Raw genomic sequence first — 16,871 nt, 5'->3', positions numbered from 1 at the left:
AGGAGCTGATATTTAAAAAGAAAATAAAAAATAGATGTATCCCAACTCTAGTCCATTCCAGGAGTGTTTTATAGGGATTAAGTGTTAAAGGAAACCAGTGGGGGAATGGGATTGGGAGTCTGGTCTCAGTTGTCTGTGCGTATAATATCAGCAAGTTAGGCTCCCATAGGAACTGACTGAAAACAACTAGGAGAAAATAGCAACAGGGCCTAAAACAGAGGGATGAACCTGACAAGAATGCTTTGGACAGACATTACCGGAATATAGGGGTAGGTGCCTTCTTTCTTCACCTTGTCACTTCTGGGCACCAGTGTTCTGGAGAAATAAGAAAGATAATAAATACCTAGGAGATTTGACAAAAGTAATCCAGGCAGCACCTGTCCTTGTTGGGAGGGGTGGGTAGACGCTGCTATTTGATAATGTCGGTATGGCACCTTCTTTGCCAGCAAAGAAGAGTACAAATGGCAGTTTTGAAACACTGTTAGTTTATAGGGCAAGGCCTCTTGCTAGCTTCCCATTCATTTCAGAAAAGAGGTGGAGTAACCTACAGCTACTTAATAATTTTTTTGTAAACAGGATGGGCCTTGGACCCAGTAAAAACTGATAACTTATTAAATTGAAAGAATTAATGTACAGTCTGGTTTATATGAATTGAATTACTTGTGAACTGTCAGAAAGTTTATAGACATATAAATACAGGTTGGACAAAGCTAACTGGAATAATCTATACTAGTAATATATAATCTCTTATATGTTAAAAAATATAAAGTAATGAAAGTCATTTAGACATTATGCAGTGAAATTATAGATTTGGTTTTCTCAGGAAAGTATTATAGAAGTAAATATGTTTTTTTTTTTTAAAGATTTTATTTATTTATTTGAGAGAGAGAATGAGAGACAGCACAAGAGGGAAGAGGGTCAGAGGGAGAAGCAGACCCCCCGCCGAGCAGGGAGCCCGATGCAGGACTCGATCCTGGGACTCCAGGATCATGACCTGAGTCGAAGGCAGTCGCTTAACCAACTGAGCCACCCAGGTGCCCAGAAGTAAATATGTTTTGAATAATCTCATATGGCTGAGGAAAAGAAAGGGTAAAGTTTTGGTTAAAAAAAAGTAAGGTATAATTTCTTTGCATCATAGTTACTACAACTTTGGAAATTTAAGGAATTATGTGTTCTATGCTTTTCATGTTTATGTAATTGTGATAAACAGCTTTTTATACACTCTCTTGAAATTGAAATGAAAAAATATTTACAACTGGGAATGTGTAGTCTAGGTAGATATCAGAAAGAGCTGGGTTCTTCTTCTCCCTTTATAAAAATTTATTTCGAGTTCAGGATGCCCTCTGAGCTGAATTAAAACTCAGGAGTCAATCTTTTCAGCCTGAGCATAGATTTCTAACTATTTCCAGAGATGGTATTAAAAGTCATAGCATGCACCTAATTTTGAATAGGCAATGTGGGTGGAAAGAGTAGGCAGAGCTTTTCAATAAGAGTTAATTGTTCTTAACCTGTGAATACATAATTATATAATTTGTTATGATGAACTTTCATTTTTAGACTTCTATGGTGGGACTCATTAATGCTTCATAGTTATGTGAAAAATAGTATATAATTCTACTATTACTCTAAATCATGATCTCCTAAATATGTGTTAATTTCTTAGTCTGATTATTAATAAATCATCTTCACTGGTACATTATGCAAATTTGAAATAAAAATGTCATGAAGAAAAACATTTAAAATGCTGTACCAGTAGAGTTATTTAAAAAGAGAATACCAATAAAACATTAATACAGCTTTGCCTAAATGGATCAGAAAAGAGGAAAAAAATAAATGGAAATGTTCAGTATTTTTGCTTTCAAGGGCATATACCAGATGGAAATGATAATACAAATGGATAGAATACTTAGTCTGATGAGGTCTGTTTAATAGTAGGTATAAAATGAGAATCTGATTGGACTTATTCTGATGTTAGGAATATGAGTGATTGCTATTTTTTCTTTTAAAAATATTAAATAATTTTAACAATTCTGTTTTGCATAGTCAGTGGTTTTTAGATTCATGCAAATATTTAGCACTTTCAATGCTCTTCCTTTAGTCTTAACTTTCAGACCTTTTATTTGGGATCATTTCATTTTTTTTCTGAAGAAAGAAATTTCTTTAGACTTTCTATTAGTGAGAATCAGTATTAGCAGTAAACTCTGCTTTTGCTTGCCTGAAAATGCCTTCATTTTGGCCTCATTCTTAAAAGATCTCTTCAATGGGCATTGAATTCTAGGCTGATCGTCATTTTCTTTTAGGCCACTGAAGACATTATTCCACTCTCTTCTGATTCTATTGTTTGTTACTGAGGAAAGCCAATTACCAGATATTTTGAGGATAATCTATTTTTTTCTCTTCTACTTTTAAGGTTTCCTTTTTTTGTTTTTGGTGTTTTGTAATTTTACTATAATGTATATAAGTGTAGATTTATTATTCTTTAACTTGCTGGGGATTTCCTAAGTCTGTGGGTTAGAGTCTTTCATTAGTTCTGGGAAGTTTTCAACCATTATCTTATCAAATACTGCTTCTGCCACATTTTCTCTTTCCTATTCTTTTGGAGTACTGATTTATTTTATACTTTCTCAGAATGTCTTCCATGTCACTTAAAGTCTCTTTATATTTTTCATTTATTTTTCTTTTTTCTATTGCATTTGGGCAATTTCATCTCTTTCTCCCAGTTCACTAAATTGTACTTCTGCTATGTCAAATAGACTATTAAACATGTCCACTGAGTTTTAAATTTTAATAATTTATATTTTTTATTCTTTAAATTCTATTTAAAAAATATCTTTATTCTTTGTACTTTCTTGTTCTCTGTACATATTTTCAAGGTTGTCCTTTATTTATATTTTATATAGTTATTTTACAGTCTGTGTGTAATTTCAGTATCTGAAGTCCTTCTGAATATGTTTTTGCTATCTATATTCACTGTTTCTCACTAATGCTGTCTCATTTTCTTCTGTGCTTGTTATTTTTTAAAATATGAACTGCTCGGGGCACCTGGGTGGTTCAGTCGGTTAAATACCCAACTCTTGGTTTCAGCTCAAGTCATGATCTCAGGGTCCTGGGATTGAGCCCCACATCGATATATAAATATCTTGCAAACAAATCTAAGATCTTATAAATAGACTGCTTTTTAATAGAAATTTTTAGGTGGGTGCTTACTAAATATCTAGGTGACTATTTTGAAGGTGTTTATTATTTTATTTTACTAAATAGAAGAATATTATTGTTCTACAGTGCATTTAGCCTTTGAACCACTAATCTGTTGGTTTACATTCACTTAAGCTGACTTGTGAGATTATATTACATAATAATTTCAAAATCTCTGTGATTTAGGACAATACATATTTATGATTTACTCTTGTTTCATGTTAGTAGCTGCAGGTCAGCTGCTGCTGTATTGCTCCAGGGTAAAGGTCAGTTGCAGGTCTGCTCCATGTATTTTCTCATTCTGATAGCCTATTTGGAACATGCCTTTCTTATGGCAGGCAGCATAAAACTAAGAGATTGACCTGAATGTTGCACTCAAATTTAAAGCAGTTAGCATGTATTACATCTGTTTATAAACCACTGGTTAGAGCAAGTTACATGGCCAAGAGTAATAATATAATCTACCACAGTCTTATTGTGTTGAATACCTTATTCATGTTTAAGGTTGCTCTTTTTTTTTTTTTTAAAGATTTTATTTATTTATTTGACAGAGAGAGAGAGATAGCGAGAGCAGGAACACAAGCAGGGGGAGTGGGAGAGGGAGAAGCAGGCCTCCCGCCGAGCAGGGAGCCCGATGCGGGACTCGATCCCAGGACCCTGGGATCATGACCTGAGCCGAAGGCAGACGCTTAATGACCCTCATGTTTAAGGTTGCTCTTAATCTTCTCTGAGAAAATGAGGATTTTAACCTAAAATCCTCATCAGCAATTTTTGGCAACATAAGCGTCTAAATGGAAAGGCTAAAGGTAAAACAAAAACAACCTCAAGCCAATCTCTCTCATTCTAGGTCAGGGTTGATACATATTCTGTGGGAAAAATTATCATGCCTGTCAGTGCTTTAACTGATTTGGAAAAAGAACTTCTCATTCTCAGAAATGTATAATTAATTAAACACTAGGCAATAAGAGATTAATTCTCATTGGAGTTAAAATTGGATAGTTACAATAAAAGTGGATAGTTTTAATAAAAAGTTTTGTTTAAAAATGTTATTCTTAAACTCATTTTAAGAGTAGAAAACTTGTAGGGTATCTCAACATAGCAAATGGGAGTTACAGGATGTTTCTCAATTACAGTGCAGGATTACATATTACAATTTGTTTATGTTGTGATTACATCACAAATGCTAGATTGAATGACCATTTCCTGGAATCATAGAATATTAGATTTGAAAAGATCTGAAAAGTATGTATTTCTGAATTTGAATATATTGATACATAATTTTGTTGCAATCAATTGTGAGGTATGTCAAAATCATCATTTATGGCAAGCAATTATTATTAGCAACAGTTAAAATACAGACAATTGCAAAAGATACACTTACATTTGTTGTCCCATGTCTTTACTTTCATGAACTTGCATTGATTTTTTTTTTTTTTTTGAGTGGGGTTGATAGGAGTTACAACTAGTCTGACAAGAATTTGCACAATCCTGAGTGTACAATGGTTATTTCAAATGTGAATATCATCACTGAAAAAAAAGGTTGAATGACACTGGTTAAACAGCATATAGTCCAACTTCCTACTTTTATCAGAACTTGAAATGCAGGGAGTAATTCATCTAGTCCAAGTCTAATTAGCAAGGTCTATAACCTAGGCCACCTTGCTTCTAGAACAGTGCTTTCCATTCCAATAAAATACCATTTATTTTCAACAGCCAATGTAAGAAATTTGGGCTGAGGCAGGAGAGGATTGTCAAGGCAATTTGCCTTCTCTTTCTAATCTTTAGTTTTAGTTCCCAAAGTAAAGGAAAAGCAACAGAGAAAGAGAGCTCAGAGCGTAGATTTTGCCGGTTATTTGTGCTCTAAGAACATTCTTTTTCAAATCTATTTGATCGCAACTCACAATAAGAAACAGTTTAAATCACAACATAGGACACACTCTTACCCTTTCCCACAAATGAAACAAAAATTTCACAAAGCAATTTCTTGTCCACACTAGTTACGTACTCTGATCTTTATATTCTATTCCATTCTACCTTATTTCATTAAAAAATTAATTTTTGAGTCAGTATAAAAAAATACTGCTCTAGAAAATAGGTGACAGGTTTCAATCTGTTGACAAACTCCGAAGTTACTAGCTTTGCTGAAATAGTGTCATTCACAGAATAATAAACGTCTCTCATATTTATTTGAACTACAATAACTCAGACTTCAGAACAGAACCTGTAGAATCTTTTCCTCATTGGAACACCAGCTCATTACCAATCCACAGATTCCAAGAGTCATTGTTTTTCACATTTTAACATCTCTGAATTCAAGATGTGTCCTAAAAATATCAGTGACATGGCATAGTTCAATTGGCAGTGTTTTTCTCTCTTGAGTAACAGGAAATAATGGTGAGTCTTAAAATCCATGATTTCTTAGTGTGTCCATAAAATACATTGATCTTAATGATTACATAAGCCAAACTCTATTGCTTATTCATTTCAAAGTATCCAGCTGATCAGAAAGCTTTTTGATGTCATATTAAGAAAATGTAATGAGGGCATAGACTTGCTTAAGCAAAACCCTTAGTTCTGGGCTAGAAGGAAAAATGACTTACAAACTGAGAAAACGTTCTCATGTGCTTTCATTGTTAGCAGGGTTTGATTATGATCTTTCTGCTTTTCTACCTCCCTCATTTCTGTATTGTTGCTTTTCCTCTGGTGACCAGCATATTCTTTTCTTCTCACCAGGGTTGGGGGGTGGGGGACAGAGTTCCTTTTAAAAGGAAGGCAAAAGGTATGTCCAAAAGTTAAGGTACTTGGGGAAAAAAAAAGAAAAAGATTAGTCTTTATTTTAAAAAAATGGAACAAATTGCCAAAATCCTGTGTATCTGTTTAAACTGCCACCAACCTAACACATTGTAAGACTTAATGACTGTAAAACCGGCACGAAGGATGCTGAAACTGACTAGGAACAAAAATAAGTTTGCTAGGCTATTTTCATCCCAGCGTGATTGAAACGCACCATCCTTTCCTCAAAAATAAAAACCTCTAATGAGGAAAACAGTAAATTTAATTCACAATTAACGTGCTACTAGAAATCGGAACAATTCGTTACTGCTTTTTAAGCCAGACACCACGATGCCTTCTTTTTTCCTTTGTTTGGCTAAAACTTTAGCCAAACCCAGGGCTGAGGAGGCGGGTGTCATGCTCGCGCCTCCGGGCCTCCGAGCCTCCGAGTGGGCGTGGGGTCCTAAGTCCTGACCAGGGAGCTGCATTGTGCAGTCTCCTCAGATTAGACAGGGCCCTGTAAGACCGGTCCAGAAGGCCTCGCCTCAGTAGGTCACAGGCGTGGAGCGGGTGGCGGTGGGCTCGCATCCCGAAGCCGCCTTCGGGTGTGCGGAGGCAATTCGGCCGCGATAAGTCTCTGGCAGAACAAGGTGTTGACAGTTGCTCCCGCGCGACTCACGCCTGACCCGCAGGGGAGGCGTCTCCGCGACCGCCTCCGCGCGTGGTCATGTGACGGGAAAGGGGGGGTTGGCTGGAGCCCGCGAGCTGGGGGGCGGGGCCTGGAGGGGGAGGGCACTCGGATGTGAAGGATCTTGGCGGCTCTAGGTGCTCAGAGAGGCGGCGACGCGGCCGATGACAACATTAGGTCGCGACGCACTCCGGGCCGGGCGGTCGTGGGAGCGGTAGCCCGAGCCGCTGCAGCGTTAGTTTTTATCGCGGCAGTAGCCGCAGCCAGTATCGGGCGGAAGAGGGGGGAGGTGGAGCCCGCCCTGGCGGGAGGACCGCGGGCCCGGAGTTCCCGCCCCCCTCGCGTGCAGAGCGGGCAGCGCCTCCGCGGCGGCGAGCCAGCGCCCTCGGTCTGGGCTCGCGCCCTAGCTGCCGCCGGCGACAGCAGCCGAGAGAAGTTGGGGTCTGCCGGGGCGCGTGCAGGGCCCCGGAGGAATCGGCCCCCTGCTCCCCGCCTCTCCGGGGCTTCCGCACCGGTGAGTGTCTCGCCAGTTCCTGAGTCGGGGGGGGGGCGACGGGTCTGCACCCCTCCGAGCGACTGCACCCCCTTATCCCCACGTTCTGAGCTCGGGGGGGCTCCCCGCACCGGAGAGTTCCTGTTTGGGTCCTTTGTCCCTTTGTGGAGTGGGGGATTCCAAAGGCCGGCGGGGGTGGAGTGTTTTGGGGCCCACAGTACGTGCGTGTGCAAACCTTACAAAGCCGCGTCGGGGCGGGGGTGGTAAGAGCATTCTGACCGCCCTGAGTGCCTCCTCGCGAAGTTTGGGCGGACCGCGGGGTCTTGCCGGAAGCCCCCGCGCGGGGGAGAGCTGGTGCTTTGTCACTTGGCGCGGTTAAGGCGAGGCTCCGGTTTTCCTATGACAGCCCCGGAGGAGGCTGTGCCGCGCACCGCAGACCGCACCCGCCCTTGCAGAGCCGAGTGACACGGTGTCGTTCCTCTAAACTCAGTTCCTGTGGCCGACTTGTAGGAGGAAGACGAAGCCTTTGCTGTACTTTTGAATGTAATGTTTGTTTCTAAGCCCTTTCTCAAGAGTGAAATCAGGTTCTAAGGAGCTTCACATGGAGCACGCTTCTGGTTCATTGAGCCACCCACTCAAGACCAACTGAGTGAAGCAACAGTATATGCAGATTTTCCATTCACAAAAGTCATTTAACCCTTGTCTTTTTGAGAGACATCTGCGTTAGGGAACTTGCCTAATTTCATTTTATCTAAATACTGTCTGAAATGATAGATAACTTGGGCTCCTCAAACAGATGGGAAAACTTATCTGATGATGCTATAAGCATATTTGCGTTAAATAATTATAATTAAGTTTTTGCCTTCCTAATGCTAGAGGACTTGACTTATAATTAGTATGAGAATACTGTAGTAGGGTTATTAGTTTTAATTAACTTCTCCTGAGACTTAGCCTCAGATTAGTGCCATTTTAGGTCTTTTCAGATAATCATTTAAGTTTTTGCCTCCCTTAGGATTCCAAGGAAAGCAAGGATTGTAGAGGGACGTGGGTGAATTGCTTGTTAGATTTTCTCCATTCCATCAGGTGTTGTCTAAAGTTGATCATGTTGAGAGACTATGGTAAATTTTTATGCTCGCTAGAAACCCGCTTTACAGTGAAATTAAGATCATGCTAGTTTTATAAAACAGTTTGGGAAAGGGAGAGTAAGGGTATGCAGTTTGTCCTTTATAGAAAGTACAGCTAATTTCAAGTATTTGTTACCCCTTTTTTGATAGCAACTATGTATGGAATGACTACAATATACCTGTTCAAAGTACTGGGAAAGGGAATAGATGAAACATAAGAACTACCTTTTAGGTCTTTAATTATGGAGATTAGGTTGTTGCGGTCAAATTTCACGTGAACCGTTTGAGCCACAATACATTGTACACAGCTGCTTAGAATTGGTTTTTAAAAAGGGTCATGGTTTCTTTCTTTCTTGTTGACTATTAATATGGTATCTGTGATCTGGAAAAGGTGCTGCTGTCCTTTTTCAGTTAGAGTATTATTACATTTTAGAGTCAATCAAATATGTTTTTTACAGCAGCACATTTATGGCACTTATAAATTTGGCAAGATCTAGTTTCTTGGTTCATTTTGTTTTTTTTTTTAAAGATTTTATTTATTTATTTGAGAGAGAGAATGAGAGAGAGAGCACATGAGAGGGGGGAGGGTCAGAGGGAGAAGCAGACTCCCTGCCGAGCAGGGAGCCCGATGCGGAACTCGATCCAGGGACTCCAGGATCATGACCTGAGCCAAAGGCAGTCGCTTAACCAACTGAGCCACCCAGGCGCCCGTTCTTGGTTCATTTTTAATTGAAAACCCTTATGCTGTGGGGATAAATATACAATTCTGTGTAACGAAGTTATGTTTTAGTTTTGATTTAAGAAAAAAATGATAAAATTATGATTTTACCAAATCTTCATTACAAAAGGATCTGTCTTGTTAAAAGACAAATTGCAGAATTTCTTTAGTGAGTACTCTTAGTACATTTAAACTTGTTTTGGTTTATAAATAATCCTTCAAGAGCAGGTTACTTGGAGCATGAGTGACCGAATAAGGAATTGATACTTAGATGTAGTTTTCTGATTTTGTGGAAAAGTCTTATACTAATAGCAGTACCTGAAGTGTTATATTTGCATATTTGTAATATCCAAAGATGAACACATTTATAGCAATGATCTTGGAGTATCAGGAGATTCAAAAGTAGAAGGACATAGGTCCTTCCTTATTTTTACGAATATGATATACATGTAATCCATAAATACAACTTGAATTGAAAAGTCTCTGGGTACTGCATTAGTGAAGCTGCTTGGTGCAAGGAGATTAATGGAGGTGCTTGATTGGAGCAGTTGTAGCGAAGTATCATTTTCTTGTGGATGGGACTCAGGAAGGGATGTCTGCACTAATGTGTAGATGTAGATTTCACGTTTGTATGTTGGAAACCCTTGAAAGATTTTAGATCTGTCCTTCTTTCTACCTTGGTTCCTCATTTCCTCATATTTCTTTGAAGGCATGAAGTTGAAGGTCTCACCTGAAAGACATGTTAGAATTTTTCCTCCCTGAAAAGTGTTATCAAGTATGCAAGGGAGAAAGCTTTCTTCAGAGACCTTGCAGGGGAGGAATCTTTGTTGTAGAACATCATACTCTTATACTCTATGTTGTTTTTACCTTTTTAAGAGATGCAAACGACGTAAGTCATCTATGATAGCAAGGGCCTGTCTTTTTTGTTCACCATTGACTCTTCAAATGCTTAATAGTTACTGAATGAAAAAAATGCAGTTCCATATATATGACAGGAGAACGAAGAGGAGTGTGTGATAATGTAGTCCAAAACAGATACAAGGAGTGAGATGGTAAGGATGTTGGATTGGGAGGAAGGGAGCAGGTCACAATTGGGAAGCTCTTTTAGGGGAAGTAATTCTTGAGTTAGGTTTTGCTTAAAGCTGTGTATCTGAAGATAAGCAGGTGTTTTAAGGGGGTAGACAGCATGAACAAAGCATTTACATTGGACTGGGTAATCATGTGGGATTAATAAGCACAGTGAGGTTTTTTTTGGTGACATTATGAATAACTTTTTTTCTCCTCTTTGGTGGTGACATTATGAATAATTTTTCTTCTCCCCTTACAACTGTTGCCTCTCCCAGATGGGAAGATTGGTACACTTTATAAGAACTAAGATGTAGAGTACTTGAATTGTGGAAGTGACAGTGGGTGGTATAGTGAAAGCAAGAGCATCAAACCGGCGCGGGGGTGGGGGGTGGTCAGAAAATTTGAATTGGATTTCTGATTAAATCTTATACAAGCAAGTGTAGGCAAATCACTGGGCCTTAGTTTCCTCATTTGTAAAAGGAGGATAATAATCCTTATCCCATGTGATTGTTGGGAGAATAAAGTTACATAATGTATATGGAGGTGATCTAACACATAGGAGGACTTTACGTTAAATTGTTTAAAATAGATCTTTGTCAGGGGCGCTGGGTGGCTCATTTGGTTGAGCGTCTGACTCTTGATTTTGGCTCAGGTCATGATCTCAGGGTTGTGAGATTAAGCCCAATGGCTCCAGTGGGCATGGAACCTACTTCGGATTCTCTCTCTCCCTCTTCCCCTCCCCACCATGCTTGCTTGCTCTCACTCTCAAAAAGAAATAGATCTTTGTTTTTAGATTATTAAAAAAATATTTTGGTGTATTTATCATGAACTCTAATATCTACTTGACCTTTTAGTTGACCCTTTAAATTACCTTTAAATTTGTATCAAAATTTTAGATGCTTAGTTTTCTTTCAAGCATGATGTTGTCTGATAGAAATGAAGCTTAACTTTTTTACTTTAATGTTACTACAAAAAATGCTAGATGCCTCAGATTTTTAAAGCTTTAAGTAAGGGATGTGTGTGGCTGAAAATCTGAGCCTTTAGGCATTTCTTGTCTACAGATTTTGTTTTTGAAGAAATTGCCCATGCCTATCATGCCATCTATTCATTGTTGTGAAGAAATGGGATTTTCCAGAAGTATCCTCTATATGTTTTTAGTGATTCGAGTGACTATAAACCATGAAGGATCTCTACCTGCTGTGCTTTATTTTAGAATTCAATATTTTTTGAACGGGCTAATAGACTTCTGCATCATTTCTTATCTAAGATTTTTGCTCTGGTAGCTGTTCTTTTATGAATCTCAAAATTTCATTATTCTTTGTGAACTCTTTGTAGTGTTTATAATCCATGGAGCAGTCTATCTTGTGTATCATATTTGGAAGGGAAATATTAAAAAAACTAAAAAGAATCTTGAGTCTTAAAATGAAAAAGAAGCCATTTAGCCACCATCTTCCATATTCACAAAAGCCTGAAAAAAAGATGAAATGGTTTTGAGCTTGAAGACTCTTTTCAGATAAAAAGGAGAAACTTTCTGATTTAGGGTTATTAACATGATAGATTCAGAAGGAGATTGTTATAGCCCCTGAAGGTGTCTTAGTAGGCATTGTTGGTAATAATAATAATAGCTACTATGTGTTGATTACTATGTACCAGTTACTACTTTAGAAGTATTTGCTATGTTATCACATTTAATCCTCACAATGAACACCTCCCCCTCTGCATCAGATTTTTTTTTTTTTCCTTTATTAAACCTCAGGCACTGAGAGATTAAGGGGTAGATAGTGGAGCCAGGATTTGGACTAAACCTAAGTCACCGGGAAGCTAAGTAGCAGGTGGTTGAGCCTACCAAAAGGATTTGAATTAGAAGTTTAACCTGTGCTTTGATTTAAGAGCCTGTCCTTTTAACCACCACATTATACTGCCTTGTATAGTTTATTTGCAGTTGTCCCTTGTGACAAGTCTTGACCTTCATGATCTGAGTCTATTTCAACTATGATTTGATGAAAATATACTTTGTAATAAGATGCCATATAGCCTTGATTTTTTTTTAATTTCACATGTATTTGACATCTTATTTTTTATTTTTTTTTTAATTTATTTATTTGAGAGAGAGAGAATGAGAGAGAGCACATGAGAGGGGGGAGGGTCAGAGGGAGAAGCAGACTCCCTGCCGAGCAGGGAGCCGGATGCAGGACTCGATCCAGGGACTCCAGGATCATGACCTGAGCCGAAGGCAGTCGCCCAACCAACTGAGCCACCCAGGCGCCCGACATCTTATTTTTTAAACCTTGAAAATATTTATAGTAAAGCAAAAAATTCTTTATTGTTCGTTCAGTTGCCAGTTTCTCACCAGGAAATTATGAACTAAACCGGAAATATAACAACATAGTAAATATGGTATTTTAAGGTGACTTGTTAAAATTTTTAGAATTCATACTTTCTAAGAGTAAGACTGATGCATAGACATGGTGTGGATAGGCTTTATATAGTGATATTTGAGGGTCACAAATCTATGTAATTGAAATCTGTTGAAATTTCCACCATTAAAGTAACTTGTTTTTGGCTGCCAAGTGCCACATATTAGCAGGACTAGTTTATCAGATTACATAGTTTCTTACAAAGAATTCTTGGCTCTGGCCCCTGTGGAAATTATGCAGTCTGGGTATGTAAGTTTTGATGGAGTGGGAGTATGGTAGATCTGGGGAGAGAGCAGTCCCCTCTAAGTAACATTATTACTGAGTAGGAGTAAGGAGGTGGAATGCCTTGGACATGAGGGCGCAGGTACATTTTCTTTTTTTTTTTAAAGATTTTATTTATTTGACAGAGAGAGACACAGCGAGAGAGGGAACAAAAGCAGGGGGAGAGGGAGAGGGAGAGGGAGAAGCAGGCTTCCTGCAGAGCAGGGAGCCCGATGCGAGGCTCGATCCCAGGACTCTGGGATCATGACCTGAGCTGGAGGCAGACGCTTAACGACTGAGCCACCCAGGTTCCCCTGCACGGGTACATTTTTAAAGTACAGAGTGGGGTGGAGGGATACTAGAGAGCAGTTTTGCTTACTGTATAATTTTGCCTATTGTTTTGACTATAATATTTAAAATCAGCAATCCAGAAGGAAAGAAAAATAGTGCTGTGCATCATAGTGGGGAATTTGTAATAGTTCCTAGACTGTTTTGCAAGATGTGGATGCTTTATAAATGATTCTGGAAGGACTTTCTTATTGCCTGTTATTTTAGAAATCTGAAGAGGCAGAATAACACAGGCTCTGGAGCCAGACTGCTTAAGTTCACAACCTGTACAGCCACTTAATTAGCTTATTGCCCAGTACCTGGTCTGATGCAGACATGGTATGTCAGTAGTGGAAGAAGATGGTGTATTGAGGCAGAGTAAGGCCCAGAGATGCACCTTGTGAGTTTCCCCTGGTGGTTAGGTAGTATGAAAAAGATCTGGAGGTTCTCACAAAATCCTAGTGAAAGAAATAGAAATTAACAGAGTGGGAGCAAACAAGCTTGTTATTAGGTTACTATTGTGAAGGGAGAGACCATGCAGTAATGGTTGGGGGGAGGGCAGCTGCAGGTTCATCTCAATGCCCACCAAAATGTGTGTTTCCTCTTGCTGTAGTGCAGTTAAGACTGGGAAATAGTTGCTCAGGCAGGCATGCATTTCTGTCATTCTCTCCTCTATCCTTGTCATCCCTCTCTGCATCTAGATGGAGCCATGTATGTGACTGATTTTTACTAGTGGAATGTGAATGGAAATGATGTGTTTTCACTTGTGGGTAGAGGTGACAGAAAAGCAGGTGTTCTTTATCTAACTTATTTTTTCCAATCCAAGGAACTTGGGGTACTTAGAGGGTGGAAGGATCTAGAGACTTTAAATTACCATGTAGAAGAAAATTGTGCACCAAAGAGGAGTACCCACAACAGATTGTTATTTTAATGAGAAATTTTAATTGTGTAAAATTACTGTAAGCATGGGCTGCATAGAATGGGTAGTTGAGCTCCCAAGACTATCCATACCAACAGGAGCTGAGGTGGGGCCAAGTTAATAGATCCACTGGTTGTTGTTCAAATATATTCATCAGAATGTGCCATTATGACTCCCCTAAACCTCTGAAGCCCATGAGGACACAGAGGGCAGTCCATGGATCTACATTCAGATCAATCATAAACACTTCCTGTACCCATGTAAACTTTCCTGCTATGCCCAGATACCATTATAAGATTGTGGAGCTGTGAGAAACTAAACATTTTTCTATAAAAGTCTGAAAAGTTCCTTTAAAGCAGGTTTCTCCAACCTGGCATTATTGACATTTTGGGTTGGATAATTCTTTGCTGTGAGTGGCTGTCCTGTGCATTGTGGTATGTATAGCAGCATCCTGATCCTCTATCCATTAGGTATCAGTAGCATCTCCCCTTAATTATACAACAAAAAATGTCTCCAGACATTGTTAAATGTCCTTTGGGGGGCAGAATCGCCCCTGGTAGAGAACCACTGCCTTAAAAATTGAGTTAACCTGAAATAAATTATTTTAAGCTGAAAGACACATCTTTATTTAAAAAACTTTTTCTCCTCTTAGGAGATGGGTGGAGTTCATGGGGGAGGTTTGTTTGCGAATATGCAACAAAGGAAGCTCTGTTGTTTTTATAAAACACACTCTACTGAATGTTGATCTGCACCTCTTAATTTATCAATTTAAACATTATCTGAATTTTCAATTTTTTCTTTTCCTTCCAAACTTATTGCCTAAACACATTACACCCTTTCCCCCCGCCCCCATCTGTAATCCTGGCTGTCATGTCCACAGATTGTCTTTAAAGGATGAAAAACAATAAATAGTTTCAATATTATGACTATGTAAATATTAGTTAATGCTGGGACGGGTAGTATGCCCAGATTATGATTTCTACAGATTATATTAAGCAGCCCTTGGGCCACCTGAAGAAACATGTCTATAATAACATCAAGGTCTAGTGGATTTTATTTTACTTATTTTATCAACTGCTCAAAATCTAGCCATTGAATTAAAAAAAAAAATTTGGATGTGACTTCCTGTTTTCTTGGTCTTTCTAACCACCCTTTTTCTTTTATGCCTTTATCATGGTTTCCCCTCCCCCTCAACTCTTCAGCATATTGTGTTTTATATTGTGTTCCCTATTTTTCTGGAGTTGCCTCTACTTCTGCCTCACTTTGGACTTTTAAGTCTCTCCTGGGAACCTCCTTTTGCTGTACTCTTGAATTGAATCCATTTTATTTTAGATCTTTTTTTTTTATTCTTATGTTAATCCCCATACATTACATCATTAGTTTTAGATCTTTTTTTTCTAAATTTATTTGATCTTTTTTCCTGGCATTTTTGAGTAACTTCCTGAAAAAGTGTGTTTGAGAGGCAAACTTTCTGAATTATTCTATGTACAAGTTGTCTTCATTCTGTTCTAATATTTGACTGATAGCTTGGCTGGGCACAGTACTATACGTTGCAAGTAATTTTCCTTTAGAACTCAGAAAGCATTGCTTGGTTGTCTTCTAGCATCCAGGGATGCTGATTAGAAGCCATATGTCATCTAATTCACTGTGGGTTTTTTTTTTTTTTTTTTAAGGTGATCTGTTCTTTTTTTTTTTTGTAAGATTTTTATTTATTTATTGAGAGAGATAATGATAGGAGAGTGAGCATGAGAGGGGGGAGAGTCAGAGGGAGAAGCAGACTCCCTGCTGAGCAGGGAGCCCGATGTGGGACTTGATCCTGGGGCTCCAGGATCATGACCTGAGCCCAAGGCAGTCGCTTAAACAACTGAGCCACCCAGGCGCCCTAAGGTGATCTGTACTTTATTCTGTCTGAATAAAGGTTTTTTATTTTGTTTTGGTTATTTGTTCTAGGCACTCAGTTGTCCTTATTGTCTAAATGAGATTCTTCCAACTCGAGGAACTTCTCATCTATTATGTCTTTGATACCTTTCTTCCTTCACTTTGCCTATTTGCTCTTCAGTAAGTAGATTTTATCTCTTGGATTGATCCTTTTTGTCTCATTTTTACTTTCATATCTTGTGATTTTCTTTGCTGTATGTTCAGGGGAATTTTTTCCCCCCCCTAGTTTTTTTTGGCTGATTTTTTGGGGGCAGGTAATCTATGAATATTCTTGTTCTCTTTCTTTTCTTCCTATCATTCTCTTCTGTTTTAGTTGTAATACTGTCTTTAGTCTTAGAATATGTAAAATAGATTTTTGAAAGATAACCTTGTGGGGATGCCTGGGTGGCTCAGTCGTTAAGCATCTGCCTTTGGCTCAGGTCATGATCCCAGGGTCCTGGGATTGAGTCTCGGCATCAGGCTCCCTGCTCAGCGGGAAGCCTGTTTCTCCCTCTGCCTGCTGCTCCCCCTGCTTGTGTGTGTGTGTGTGTGCGCTCTCTCTCTCTCTGACAAATAAAATCTTTAAAAAAAAGGTATCTTGTGTTTCCTCAACTATCTTTTTTTCCACTCTGGTCACTTTCTGTGTTTGTTTTTGTAATTCTTACTTTTCATGCTTAGTTTTCCTTCTATGCCTGATGTTTCCTGGTTGTCCATTCATGTTTCAGAAAGAAGGACTAGGTTTCTGGTCTGGGTCTCCCCTCTACTACCCTGTTCCTTGGACTGTTTTCCCTATTAGTTTTTCATTTGAGTAGGAATTCTAGCCACAGCACTTAAGAGGCTAGACAGTAGGGCCTCTCTATTGGCAAACATTGTTTTAGGGTAAGAGCTAGCTTCCAGCTTGTGGGCCCTCTAAATGCCAGATGAAAGGGTTTATTACTTTGCCAGCATCCCCACTTTAGTCTTTTTTTTTTT

General features: G+C 38.9%; 1 protein-coding gene across 5 annotated transcripts in view; it reads left to right on the top strand.

The window, feature by feature from the left end:
• Window positions 1-6,757: 6,757 nt before the first annotated feature.
• The window catches only part of OSBPL8 (oxysterol binding protein like 8), a 158,678-nt gene continuing 148,564 nt past the window's right edge, over window positions 6,758-16,871 (top strand). For 4 of the 5 annotated variants that reach the window (XM_031032938.2, XM_006737764.3, XM_031032937.2 and 1 more), the window contains exon 1: window positions 6,758-7,169. The gene's annotated coding sequence lies outside the window, so the exon portion shown is untranslated. The remainder of the gene's footprint in view (window positions 7,170-16,871) is intronic. The other variant, XM_081822109.1, reaches the window with a different exon arrangement.

Source organism: Leptonychotes weddellii, chromosome 5 (genome assembly GCF_054177405.1).
Source record: "Leptonychotes weddellii isolate Sample4059 chromosome 5, ASM5417740v2, whole genome shotgun sequence".
Classification (NCBI taxonomy): domain Eukaryota; kingdom Metazoa; phylum Chordata; class Mammalia; order Carnivora; family Phocidae; genus Leptonychotes; species Leptonychotes weddellii.
Note: the sequence above shows the minus strand (reverse complement) of the source record. Positions and strands in the feature narration are given on the sequence as shown.